Source organism: Pseudopipra pipra, chromosome 17 (genome assembly GCF_036250125.1).
Source record: "Pseudopipra pipra isolate bDixPip1 chromosome 17, bDixPip1.hap1, whole genome shotgun sequence".
NCBI lineage: Eukaryota > Metazoa > Chordata > Aves > Passeriformes > Pipridae > Pseudopipra > Pseudopipra pipra.
Window position 1 is genome coordinate 9,211,987 of NC_087565.1, and position 13,670 is coordinate 9,225,656.

The following is a 13,670-nucleotide window of genomic DNA, read 5'->3' on the forward strand; positions in this document are numbered from 1 at the left end:
GGCAAGGATACACAGGTGGGAACAAAATCCCAGCTCCTTGTGTCTGTAACTGGGCAGGGATTAGTTGGCAAACTCCAGCTGGTGCTGTGGCTCTGCCTAGTACACCAAGCACTCTGCATCTCTACTTTCCCTTCATGTTGCTTAAACCAGAACAATGAACTCCTTTTTACAGCCAGCCAAGAACATACTCTAAAATCCTCATGGTACTTTGGACATCTCAGTACCCACATGGTGTTTAATTACTGTGTTATTTCTGTTGTTGTGGCATTTCCCCAGCATTAAAAGCCACTGTTCTTCCAATGGACCTTTTCCATTTTGCAGCTGCTAAAAGTGCTAAGTGACTCAAGTTGTGAAGTTACTGCTACACAGAGACAGAGGGGGCTTGTTTTATTTAATTTCAAGATGTGGGTTTAAAAGTTCAGCCCAAAGTTGAGTTCTGTTTTGCTTATAACCTGGGAGAAAGATACTGAGAAAAGCAGGAGAAAAAAACCAACTGGAAAAATAGGGTGAGAAATGGGGCAGGCAATAAGTAGAGTGAAAGTCAATCTGGAGAGAGCCCAGAGGAAAAAAAAAGACCAGCAGTGGGCAAAGAGAAATATGTTACTGAAAAATATATTATCTGTTCAAGGCCATGGATAGTTCAGCAAACACAACTCAAACCCTGCGGTGTGTTCCCTGTGTTCTGGCTAAATCAACTGGAAATTCAGTAGTAGCTTTATTTAAAGTAAAATAAACTCAGCTTCTCAAAAAATTCCATATGAAAACAAAAAAGTCCATTGACTTCATGCTATTTAGTTTATAATTTGGTCTGTTTTACAATATCTTCACCTTTTCAGTTTTCACAGCGATGCTGAGTTTTGCACTGGCAACCCAAACCTGCTGTGGAGAAGCTGTTGGAAGAAGAGGTTTTGGCAGCTGAATGTAGAGACTTTTGGCAAGTGGGGATGCATGGAAACCAGTTTGACATTGTGGTGAATGCCTTAAATCATTACTCCCACTTAAAATATACTAAAAGCAACCTATGTTGACACTTTAAAATGTTGTCTTTAGGTTTCAGGGGTAAGGCTCTGGAGCCATTCACACACCTTGCAAAGCCATTATTTTTCACTGCAGAAGGGCAGAGCTGAGCCAGTTTACACCTTGTTCAGATTATAAAGAAATCCAGAGGCCTTGCTTTTGTGAGGCCGGAGCTGAAATAGAGCAACACCAAACAGTCCAAGTGCAGCCCCCCGGGATGGCACAGGAATTTGGCTTCACCTCTCCAAGCAGATGTTTGCAGCCCTCACCAGGGTGGGAAACTACCTGCGAGATGCCACCTTAGTCCTGCCTTGGGTCATACCAAGCCCTGAAACATCTGCCTCCCTCATGGATGTGGGATACCAACACAGTGGGCTGGTCCCATGTGGGCCAACAGGAGGGGCAGTGGTGACACAGCTCAGTGCAGCAGTGATGGCTCTTGATTAGCTCAACTCTGCCTCCAGAACATCATTAGGACAATTAAGAAGCGTGTAAAGTGCTAAATCTAGGAAGGAGTCCTGAAATTACTACAGAGCACTGGTTTCCTGCCAGAGGGAAATATTTATCAGGGGCTTGGATTGGAAGAACGAAAAACCAAACTGCTGCCTCCTTTTCTTCTTGTTTCATTGTGAAGAAGGCCCTGAGGTTTTGGATTAGACCAGCTGTAAATTCAGCACAGCAATATTCCTGGTCACTCCCACCCCACAAGGGGAGCATGCACAGAGCAACACTAAGGACAGTGTTAGCCCAGGGCAGAGCTCTTCAGAGGCACATCAGTCAGGGAGGAGATCCACAAGAAACTCTTCTGGCAAGAAATAAACTTTTAAGGCTCAGTGTCCATGTACTTGACTAATGGTAATGTCTACACACAAGTAAAATCAATTGGGACTTGGCATTGATTTCCATGGGATAAGTACTTCACCCCTAAGGTCTTTTGGCCAACTGAAGTCTACATCCTTGTGGTTTTCTTTTTCTTTTTTTTAATTTTATTGATACCTCTGCAGGCTGGGACAGGACTTTGGGAAATTAATTAGTGTGAGCCCTGATCAATAAGGGTCATAGTTTATGTATTTCATTATCAAGTCTGTAAGAGATTCAGGGAGTATGTGGAGAGCTTGTCACCCACAGTCAGAGCACAGCCACTTGGATGTTCAAACAGCACTTGATGGGCAAAGTCTGCTTCTTCCTGGGCATTTGCTGAAATGCAGTTCAACCTGTACCATAAAGAAATCTCCATCATTTAAACTGTTATGAAAATGGAGTTGAAGGTGCTCATTGTACTGACGTGTTGTACAGCATATGTGAAATATCAGTTGCAGATACTGAAGCTTTGCTTTTATTTAACACTAATTATCAAGCCATCAACAGCTGTAGAGTCGAATCTGTTTGAATGCGGATGTGTCAGGACCCAGGATTCCTTCTAACAACAGCCTTCCCACTCCTTGTCCATGGCACAGCTTCCCTCTCCTCATTCAAACCTGGCCATAAAAACACAGCTGTGAAACCCCTGAAATGGGAGCTCTCAGACATGTCTGCAGCCTGACACAACTGTCCAGGGCACGCCAGCAGCTCGTGGGATGTGTCCAGCCTGGGCTGGCTCCGGCTGCTTGGCTGAGCCCTGCACAGCTCCTGCTTCACAGAGCCACACTCAGCTTACCCTCACTCATCCCAAACCACTCCCTACACAGCCCAAACCCCTTCTCACACATCCCAAACCCCTTCTCACAAATCCCAAACCCTGTGCTTTCTCTGGTGTCTCCTTTTCCCTTTCTCCATGACCGCACCAAGGAATGATGTGGCTTCCTGGGGGTAGGACAGAGTATTTCACAGAATACGCTGAGTTGGAAGGGACCCACAAGGATTGAGTCCAACTTTTGTTTCTTTAAGTGGATGGCCCATACAGGGATCAAACTCACAACCTCACTGCTATTAGCACCATGCTCTGACCAGCTGAGCTCATCTCAGGACACAGGCTGCCTGCTCAGGAGTTGGTTTCCAAGTCACAGAATCATGGAATCACAGAATGGTTTGAGCTGGGAGGCACCTTAAACAGCGTCTCATTCCAACCCCCTGCCATGGGTTGGAACTATCCCAGGTTGCTCCAAGCCCCATCCAACCTGGCCTGAAGCACTTGCAGGAATGGAGCACCTACAAGTTCCCTGGGCAACCTGTGCCAGTCACCACCCTCACAGTAAAGGCTTTCTTCCATATACCTAATCTAAATTTCCACTCTTTCAGTTTGAAGCCATTCCCCCCTGTCTTGTTACTCCTGATGAAGAGTCCCTCTCCAGCTTCCTTGTAGGCCCCCTCAGATAGTGGAAGGCTGCTGTGAAGTCCTTTGCCTGGGGACTGCTGTCACTGTTTGCTTTTTGGGATCTCCAGAAGCGCCAACCTCTTCAGTGGCTGGTCCAAGGTGTGGTGGAACTCTAGAGCCAGGCCAATGACAGCAGGCTCATGTGTTTATAATGTGTTCTTTGTATTTCCAGATCTCTGCTAATATCACGTCACCATCTCCTATTTATATAATGGGATAATAAAAATGACAATTTTCATCTGTGATCCACCCACCTCAGCCTACAGGAGCCTGTGGATCAAAACTTTGTCATGCTGCAGCTGTACCTGTAGTAATAAATTGCAGGACTCTTTAAAGGCCACGAAGGAAGACACAGACAGTCCCTTTGTGGTTACCAAACATGTTATCTCTAGATGTCATTTTCGACCTACTTTTGCTAGATTTTTGCAGCAGTGGAAAATCTGTTCCTTAAAGAACCATCCTTACCTAGATACGGAGAAACCAGCAAATCTGGATATATTTTATTTCATTTAGGACTCCTCTCACCATGAATTACAATATTACAGGCTGTAAATGCCTTCTCGTTACCCATAATTATAACTAAAATTATATCAATCTAAACAGTAACTACTCAAATGATTCCTCCTGATTGGGAGGAGCAGGCTCCCTTGAGTTATCCCTGCCCATCCATTTTAAAGCCTTGTGCAGGAATAGCTTTCCAGAAGGTCATTTAGCAGCACATTAAATAAATAAACAGAACATATTTGTTTCGGAAAACACACTCTAGGAGGGTGGGAAAGCATTCTGGGAGAGGTAAGAACAATCCTCATGAAAACTAATACTTTCAGCTCTTCATCCTCGCTGAGGCTGCAGCACCCACCCAGGGACAGGCAGAGGGTGGTGCCAGCAGGGAAAAGTCCCTTGGGTTCTGCACACTGAAAGGTGCCACAAGTCACTAGAAGGCCCTGAGCCTCTTGTGGCCCTGGAAGAGCCACCAGTTTTTGCATATTCCACCTCAGCCATCAGCCACATGGAGAGGGAAGCGGGGAAAAGGCTCCCCTTTGCTGTCAAATATATTTCCGTGCTCTGATTCAAGTTCGTGAGAGTGTGGGACAAGGCAGAGGAAAAGAAATGTGGGCTGTAGCTCAGATGTTCCTGGGGTGTGTCTACCTAAACACAAAAGCCACTGTGGTAACACCCAAGTGGAGGAATTTAGAGACCTTGTTGCCTGGGCTGATGGAAACTATATTTAATAAAAACTCGAAGTCATTAAGTTGCATTTATCTCAGAAAACTCCTTGTTGAAGACATTTTGTTAAGAGGTCAAAGGCAGGTGAAAAGCCTCTGGATTTCAGCAGAAGGACCATCAGAGCCCACACCTGATCTGGTGCAGGCACCTTCTCTGTGGGAGGTCAGAGAAGTTCTGCTGCTTTACCTCGGAAGGGTTTTGTGATATAAAAGAAGAATCTGCTTGAAATCTGCCAAAATAACCCCCAAACCTTGCTTTCAGAAACTTCTGTTATCTGTGCCTGTAGTTTGTATGACAGGTCTGTTATCTGTGGCCCTGGCTGAGCAAAACTCTTAAGGAAATGTCTCTTGTGTCATGCATGGTGCAGGAAGCACAGTGATCCACCTCTGCCAGGAACTGGGGACTAATGGCACCAAACACCGTGGCTGGGCTGCACAGGAACAGCAATGCTGACATTTTAGGGCCATGCCTGTGCAGGCCTTTATGTGCATCAGTCCTGCCACCTGAGACCTGAGAGAGAGATGAAAAAATTCTCCTGCTTATATATTATATCTTATGTACAAAAATAACCATATTTTTATATGTAGAAGTGTCTGTGTATTTCTGGACACCAAGCAGCCCAGTCAGAGCTATGGATATGTGCAGCAGGGTCTCAGACATCCCTGAACAAACACCTCCAAATACACCTGGACAATGTGGGAGCCCTGACAGCTCAGCACAGGCCCTTCCCAGAGGGATGGCAGGTTCTGCTGCTGCTGATTAGAGAAGGAACTGGGTGTGTTTTAAAAGCAAGAATGATGAGACACACCCCCAAAAAGCCAGAGGCAAATGAAAGGTGCAGAAGGGTGGAGGTGAGCACTGCTGGCTGAAGTGCCCCATCCCTCCCTCTGTATCCACTCACCAGAGCCACCTGTAAGGAGCTGTGGGGCAGGGGGCTGTCTAGGTAGGGAAAAAACAGCAATAATATCTGCTTTTCCTGATAGTTTGGGCAACTCAGGGCTGTGCATGGGCCCAGGCAGCTGAGGCAGCAATGGTGCCGGAGGGACAAGCAGCTCAGCCCCTCCTCAGAACTTGAAGGGAGCTGGCAAGAAAGGTGGAGAGAGATGATTTCCAAGGGCCTGGAGTGGCAGGACAAGGGGGAATTGGCTTCAAACAGAAAGCAAGTAGGTTTACATTAGATATTGGAAAAAAATTCCTTTACCCCAGATCTCAGTGTGGGCCTCGAGGTGACACAGGATACACACGTTCAGGGACAAAGAGCACATGTGATGTCTCACAGGTACAAAGGTGTATCCTGCTCCCCATGGTTACACCAGTTACCTGCTGCAACTGGTCCCCCTAATTGCTTCTGCCCATGGACAAAGCCCAGTACAGGGGTACAGGGGTGTCTGGATGCATCACAGGCTTGGAAAGAGAAAAAAAATGCAGAAGAACAGTTAATTTTAATTTTTTTCCTTATAAATAAAGTATAGCCATCAAATCACAATGTATTTGGGAGCACATGTTATTGACAGCCTATTCTTGGGGAAAAGAAAAAAAAAAAAAAGTTGATTTTTTGGCAAAGTTTCCTAAAGATTAAATTGTTCATTGTACAGGGCACCATCTGCCCTTGGAGAGAGATTTAGTTGATGGCAGCTGCAACCAAAGTGTGGAAGATAAAGCTGAATTTCTGGTTTCTTTTCAACTAGCAACTGTCATTACAGGTCACATGCAAACTGTGTCATTTTCTGTGACAAGCAGGTTCTGTAGACTTGGGTGCTCGCTACATTTTAAACTGCCACCTGTATAGATCCCAGACAGAAACAGCTTTTGTAACACACCTTGAAATACGTGAATTTAGAGCAGATAAGACAAAACAATTATGGATCAACCATCTGGACACTGGCCGTGGGTCCCAGTCCCAGGTTTACACGGATGGAGGTCAGGATGAACTTGCGGGTCACCCTCTATTAATTTGGGTGCTTAAAAAGGCCAAATTGTCATTTACAAGTGTTCACTCAACTGTTGCATAATTCCTCAATGGCCTCCTTGTTTCCCTTGTGGTGTAGTTCCCAGTTAGATTAAACCCCACATTTCTTAAGCCCTGAAGAGAATTTCTGAATCACCAAACCAGAAGCTGTTGCTGGTGGGTTTTTTCCCAGCCCCACCTACGAGCTGAGACATTAAAATGCCTCGATTCACTACCAGGCAGCAAAGGCCATTTGAGAATGGGGAGATGCTGATCTATCTCTGCATCTGAGCTACTTAAATATTACACAAAACTTGTACTGGTTAAAGCAAACCCCTCCAGGAAAGGATTTGTATGTCTTCCCTCTCTCCTGAACACTTTCACAGGAGAATGATGTTCCCTTTCTCCTTTGAACAAAACGGGAGGGGAGAAGTTAAGAGCACACTGGTAGATTTTATTAGGACTAAGAAACAAAGCAAAACAAAAAAAGCAAACCCAAAGCTCTTTCCTTTCATCCCTGCCTTTCTATGAAAATGCCTTCATATTTCCAGGCTTGCTGACAATATTTCAGGATGGTACATCACACACCGTCTCGTCTGGAACAGCAGACATTGTCAGAGCTGGGAGACAACCACTCTCTGGTTTATACTTCACAAAGATTCTGTATAAAGCACTTCTATAGAAAAAAAGAGTTTTGAAATTTGTGAGTCTCTTAGCCTTTCAGACAAGGATGAGTTCTGGTTAATTTTCTTCTGATGATTTCCACATTTTCTGTAAGAAAAACAACAGCTACTGTTGCCTTAAGACAGACTGAACTAGTTGTAACATGCCTAGATATAAGATATATTTTTTTTTTCATGTGGAAGAATTTGCAGGACATGGATTTGTTCTTGAGTTTATTTGGTTCAGTTTAACTTATTGGTCTTCTGTTCCATTTTATCACAGTAGAACGGGATCATATTTTGAAACAGAAACTGCTACTGCTGGTAGGTTTTTAACCAATCTGGTGTGATTAAATCCATGCTTTTGGATAATAAGATTAATTTTAAAATGGGTGGAGACTTTATCTTTCCAACAGGATATTGTTCCTCATTTCAGGTGTCAGTGCAGCTGTCTGATGGCCTTGGGAAGTGCCCAGACCATCCAAGCCAAACCTCCTTGGGAAGGCTCCCACTCCCACGTCTCTTTGCTGCTGCAGAACAGACCCACACTCACCCCTTGCCTTTCCTTAGGGAGATGCACCTTTTTCCATCCGTGACCTGACTCAGCTCAAGCGCTTTCAGGATTAGGCCCCTTGAAGAGACATCCAGAAAAATGCTTAAAATCTAAGACTATGCCTGTTTGGGTTCCTTTTTGCAGAGCGTTTACGGGTGGGAGGGGAGGCTGCCTGTGAGGAAGTGCTTAAAACACAAATTCCCACCTTAAAAACCAACCCCGCGCACTCAGTGCGAGCCGCGAGTAAATCACCGGCTCCGCGGTGCCAGGGCTGCACAGGCTCCTCTGCTGCTGATTTATCTACAAAATATATCACATGCCAGTTGCTTGAATTAGGATCATGGGGAGAAGGGAATCATTAGAGAGTAGAAGAAACTCTAACGCATAAAGAAAACTTATCCGTTTGTCTCCTGCCTGGTTTATTTCCTCTTCAGGCACTGACAGCGCTGATGAGCCAACGGGTGCTGTAATTCTGAGCAATCGCTTTTGGGGGGAGCATCATTAGGGTTTTGGACATGTTTGACACAGCAGAGCTTTGGATTTCCAGACAGGCCCTTTTCCCCGGTCACTGCCAAGGGTTGGAAGTGCTGGGAGGTGAAGGCACAGCCCGGGTCGGGTCTCTCGCTGCTGGTGCTGTTTGCTTTGCTCTCAGAGTGCCTTGCAAAGCCAGGTAAATTAGACTTGGAGAAAGGGACACTGCATCTTTGAGTAATGAGGCTGGGAAACAGGGAACACATTTTCCACTAGCTCATGTCTCACTGTATGGCATTCTGATTTCCTGACACTTCATAATAAATCATTGCTTATCACTCACATGGGAACATAACATGGTTCAAGTTAAGATTCGTTAGTGATTGTAAAGAAGAAACATGAATTGCTCTATATCAGGGCTTTTTGATCATCTTTCTGTCCATTGCAGGCGTTTTTTTAATCGGAATATTTACAGGAACCATTGTTTGAGGCATAAATAAAAAGGAGAAGAAAGAGCAGAAAATATGAATAATGAAAATGAATTTATTTGTCTTATTTATGTGTTTATGTAAACATTTGGCAATTGCTTTTCACAGCAGCTTGTATTCAGTGTCACAGGCTGCTGCACCAACATAAGTTTCTAAAGCTGGGATTTTAAATATATATGTGTATGTGCGTATATAAAAAAACACCCTAAATGCCAATACATTCATTTTCTGGAGAAGAAGGCTCTAGCAAACATATCTAGAGACAATTTGATTTAGCACGGCTGCCACAGGGAGGAGAGAGTCTGATCCTGCCCTGCAGGGCTGGACCAGCAGGACAATGGGAGTGGAAACGTGGTGGCATCGGCCTGGAGGTGAGGGAGAGGCTGGGTGGCTGTAACTGGGGTGTCTGGGCTGCTCCTGCAGCCTGTTATCTGTGGCCAGGGATCCATCAGATGCTTAGGAAACAGGGATTCAGTTCAGTATGAGGGGGATGTGAGAACTGGGCCAGCCTTGCTTCAGTCCCTGCAATGAGCCCAGGGATGGCAAATCCTGAGTTTGGATGGGACACGTGCTGGGGGAGGAACAAGTGACAGGCCAAGGGGGAATGGCCTCAAGCTGTGCCAGGGGAGCTTTAGACTGGATATCCAGAAAAATTTCTTCCCTGAAAGGGCTGTCCAGCCCTGGCACAGGGTTGGAGTCCCCATTCCTGGAGGGATTTAAAAGCCCTGTGGATGTGGCACTTGGGGACATGGGTCAGTGGTGGCCTTGGCAGGGCTGGGGAATGATTGGACTTCATGATCTTTGGGGGCTTTTCCAGCCTCAAGAATTTCAAGATTCCAGCTCTATATTCAGGCAGTTCACTGCCTTCTCTGACCTTCATGGGATGGATTTTTCTCCGTGTGCTGCAGTTCACAACTTTTTCATCAGCAGTTTAGGGAGAGGGTGAAAAGCTTATGGGTTTACAGATGGTGTCAGTAGAGCTTTAGGGGAACAGTGAATTTTGCATTAAAAGACCTAAAAACGGAAAAAATGGGAGCTCACTTAAAGAATTGCAACAAATGTGAAGAAATTTTCACAAGAAAACTAAAATTAAAATTCTATTCCTTCCCTTGTGTTACAAATAGTTTTACTTTAATTTGTTTCTTTATCTTTTGGGTCTGATTGTGGGAAGTACCTAAAACTTTGGGATAACCCGAGAGAAATCAGATAAGGTAACTATTTGCTGCAACTACGGCTTTGATTATTCCCCCTTCAGTAATTTGCTATTTACTACATTAATCAACTATATAATGTGTCATTTCTACTGCTCCCTGGCTGAATAATTTCCAAAACTACAAACAGCTTTCAACATAGTTGCCAGACAGGCGCAAATTAATACTTTCAGAAATTCTTCCTAGAAATATTCCCAGGAACAGAAGCTTTCACACCCTCTATTTGTGTAAAGAAAATAGAGTTGGGTTAAGAAAAATTGCCAAATGATTATTTTGGGCAGATTCTTGCATATATTTTTTTCTGGTTTTATATAGATTTATATATATATTATGTATTATAAAAATATAAAGTTTAGAATAAGTAGCTTTGGGAGACAAGGTGGCAATGGAAGCACATATGGAATTAACCCTTTGCAGGATTAGAGGCTTAATTTAGTAGTTACAAAAGGAGGGATCTGATCTGCTTTTCCTGAGGCAAATAATCCCCTTGATTTGTGGGACAACCTGTCTGAGCAAAATGGCAAATGACCAAGGGACTGTAAATTCAGCCACCTGATCCATCTGATCCCTCTCCCTGACACTCCAAATTCCAAGTATTTGTGGCTACACTGGCCTCTGGCTTTGATCCCCATCCTGCTCTCTTTAATTCAGTGTTCCTTCTTGTGTTCATGGTCAGGTCCCTGTAAGACTTTCCCTTTTGCTCAGAAAGTCCCCAAATCCTTTACAGGAAATGCATTATGCACAAAAATGTGAAATCCCCCAAATATCAGATTTTTAAAAGAAAAAAAATTCTGTTCTGGTAAACCACAATATAAGACAGTTTTATTTTATCTTACTTTTCACCTACCACCAACAGATGATTATAGACAAGAATTAAAGCCCCCAACTCTTGACCAAGAAAAAATACACAGTTTTTCTAATATATGTGACACAGGCTCTTAATCTGCTCTCACTTGAAATGGTGCAGTGAATGGGAATATTCTCCATTTATTTTGGCTTACACTAAACTGGAAATTTTGCCCCATAAGCTTCCTGTAATTTTTGTTAGTGGAACTGCCTTTGTCAGCATTTCTAATATTTCCCCATGGAAATGGTATTAAAAATCAGCACATTTGCCCTACAATCTCACGTTTTATCCTTGAGAAATGAGGACTTATGGTAGGTTTTTTTTGTTGTTCTCTCTTTCTGTAGGAAAATGGCTTAATAAAAATCTCAAACAGAGCCTGGAACGAGACAGTCTATCTTCAAAATGTTAATTCTCTCGCAAACCATGCCTGGGTTAAAAACAGATATTGAAACAGGGGAATAAATATTTGACAATGCTGTTAAGGCAACTTTGCTAACGATTTTTGAACAACCTCCAACTGAGGTCTAAATGTCTGCAATATCCATAAACAACTCTATACTGTCCAATTAGGGAGACAAAGACATAGAGTCCTGTCAGGAAGATTTGCATGGCTAAGTGTCTGAGATCACAGAGACGATGAGGGATCGTTGGGAGTGATGGGGGATGCACACAACGGATGACTATCATTAGGATATTACAGAGGCTTACACCTTCCCAATTACTGGCAGGATTCATTAGTTACTGCTGCATTTCCCTAATAGAATCCTCTCTCTTGGCTTATCACTACCTTCCCTCTGTCTACATAAACCCACAACTCAGCAGTCGATCACCTATGAAAAATTAGACGGTGGAGCTTCCAGTGGCCTATTTAAAATGAAAAGGCAACCGAGTAAGAAATAAAGAACAAAAAAAAAAAAAAAAAAAAATCAGGGCTGTAATGCAGATATGGGGGAGCTACAGGAGAGGCATCAGACGGGTTCGGAATTCTCTTTCTATTGAACTGTTTGAGGAAAAAAAAATCAGTGGCAGCTGCAGAGAGCAGCATCATGGTGGGTTTAAAAGCACAATGAAAGTGTTTTACAGGGCTGTACGTACACACACGAAGTGGAGGCAGATTGCAAAGTGACAATTACTTAGGGCCTGCTAGGCTGAAGTTTCCCAACTAAGATTGGTGAGTATTGCAGGGGCTCGATGCTGCTGCAATCGGCTCAGCCCCATTAAAGATAATGGTGTGAGCATTTCCACGCTGTCATCATGTTACTATCAACAGCATTATCAGTATCAACTGCTTCTACAATTATGCACAATGCACAATTATGCTCTTCCTGCACAAAGACTTAGCAACCACCAAACTCGTTTTCTTTTTAAATACACTGAAAAGAGTGTAGATTTCAATCCTTCATCTGCTCACAGATGAAACAACATTTCCAAATCATCACTGATAGCATTTTTTTCCTCCCATTCTAAGGATGGCCAACTGTTCTCAGCGATTTCTATTACATTTCCTACCTATTATTTCATGTAATGGCATTCCTTAAATTTTAAATTAGCTTTGAAGAATAAAAATAATTGAATTCCTGCTGTTTTGTGTACATAGAGGGTGACAGGAGCTAATGTGATAATTTAAACTGTAAATGAGTCTTCACTTTGTGTTCATTAATTACAGCTAATTACTGAATTACAAACCTTCTTGGTTAGGCACTGTTATGTATTCATGTAGCATGTTGGATTTCCAGCTGGTAGAAAACCGTTTTATAGACTTACAAGCTGACACACCAAGCTACTGCCGGAACAATTCCGCTTGAAAAATAAAGGCAGGGTGGGGGGCACAGAACCCCTCCTGCTCTTTGAATTAAGGGAATGATGAGAAACAGGGCTGCAAACCTGAACCTCAGGTGAGGCAGGATCTGGTGGGTATAATTAGAAAATACTCGCTGTGTCTGGTGGGCAGAGACGCGGTGGGTTTGAGCTGCCACTCCGGGTGAGGGGTGTGAGCAGGCTCTGCTCACACCTGCTTTACACCAGCGAATTCCTGGATTTGAGCAGAGTTATTCTCTTTCCAGAGGCACAGCAGAGAGACAGAAATGCCCCTGCAAATGGGGCCAGTGCTCCCAGCACTGATTCTTCAGCTCCGCTCCTGAACAGCGGGACGGTAATAGAAAACTGAACATCCCAGCAAATGTGCATTGTATTCCATATGTAAGTGCTCATTGTTCCTCGCTGAAGGATCGTCTCCAGCGCTGTAGGGCTGTCTTGAGCATTTACTCAACATGCTCTGCACTGAATGGTTCTGTCCAAACCTCTCCTTCGGATCCCTTTTGTCTGCTGATGCTCCGTATTGAAGCTGAATGCAGGAGTTGAAGTCTCTCTCTCTGCAGAGCGAGCAGGAGGAGCCCCACAATGACAAAACCAGCCATGTTAAGGTTTTACAAGCTACACAGCTCAGTGCCCAGAGAGAGAACTGTGACAAGTGGCAAGACAAAGAAACAAAAAACCTCACCCACATTTCTGATAAATACATAGGCACAGAGATACAGAGATTTCCCTTTCACTAGCAATTTCATTTTCCACCGGTTTCTTGTCTTTAGTTTTTTTTAATAAAATAGGCCAACCAGACAGCACGGTGCTGTCACCATCCGACCCACACCAGCCCAGGTAACCCCAGCACTGCTTTGTGCTGGAAGCAGCAGAGATTGCAAGAAACTACTGAATCAAATAATTACATTAAAACTGTTTAATTAAATTGCTCCATGACCCACTTGGCCTTCCTGGGAAGACACAGATCAAGGGTCCAGTGTTGGGTGTGGAGAGCAGATCCTTCTCAGAAGAGCCCAGTGTTTTCTATGGTCTGTACTGGAAGGGTTTAGCTGAATAATACATAAACAGCCAGAAAGGAAGAGCTGGATCCTCAGCTGATGTAAAACTGTGTAGC

At 43.9% G+C, this 13,670-nt stretch overlaps 1 protein-coding gene across 2 annotated transcripts in view; it reads right to left on the bottom strand.

Moving 5' to 3' along the window:
- Window positions 1-13,670, bottom strand: part of TSHZ2 (teashirt zinc finger homeobox 2) — a 221,713-nt gene that overhangs the window by 9,347 nt on the left and 198,696 nt on the right. The gene's annotated exons all lie outside the window — the stretch shown is intronic.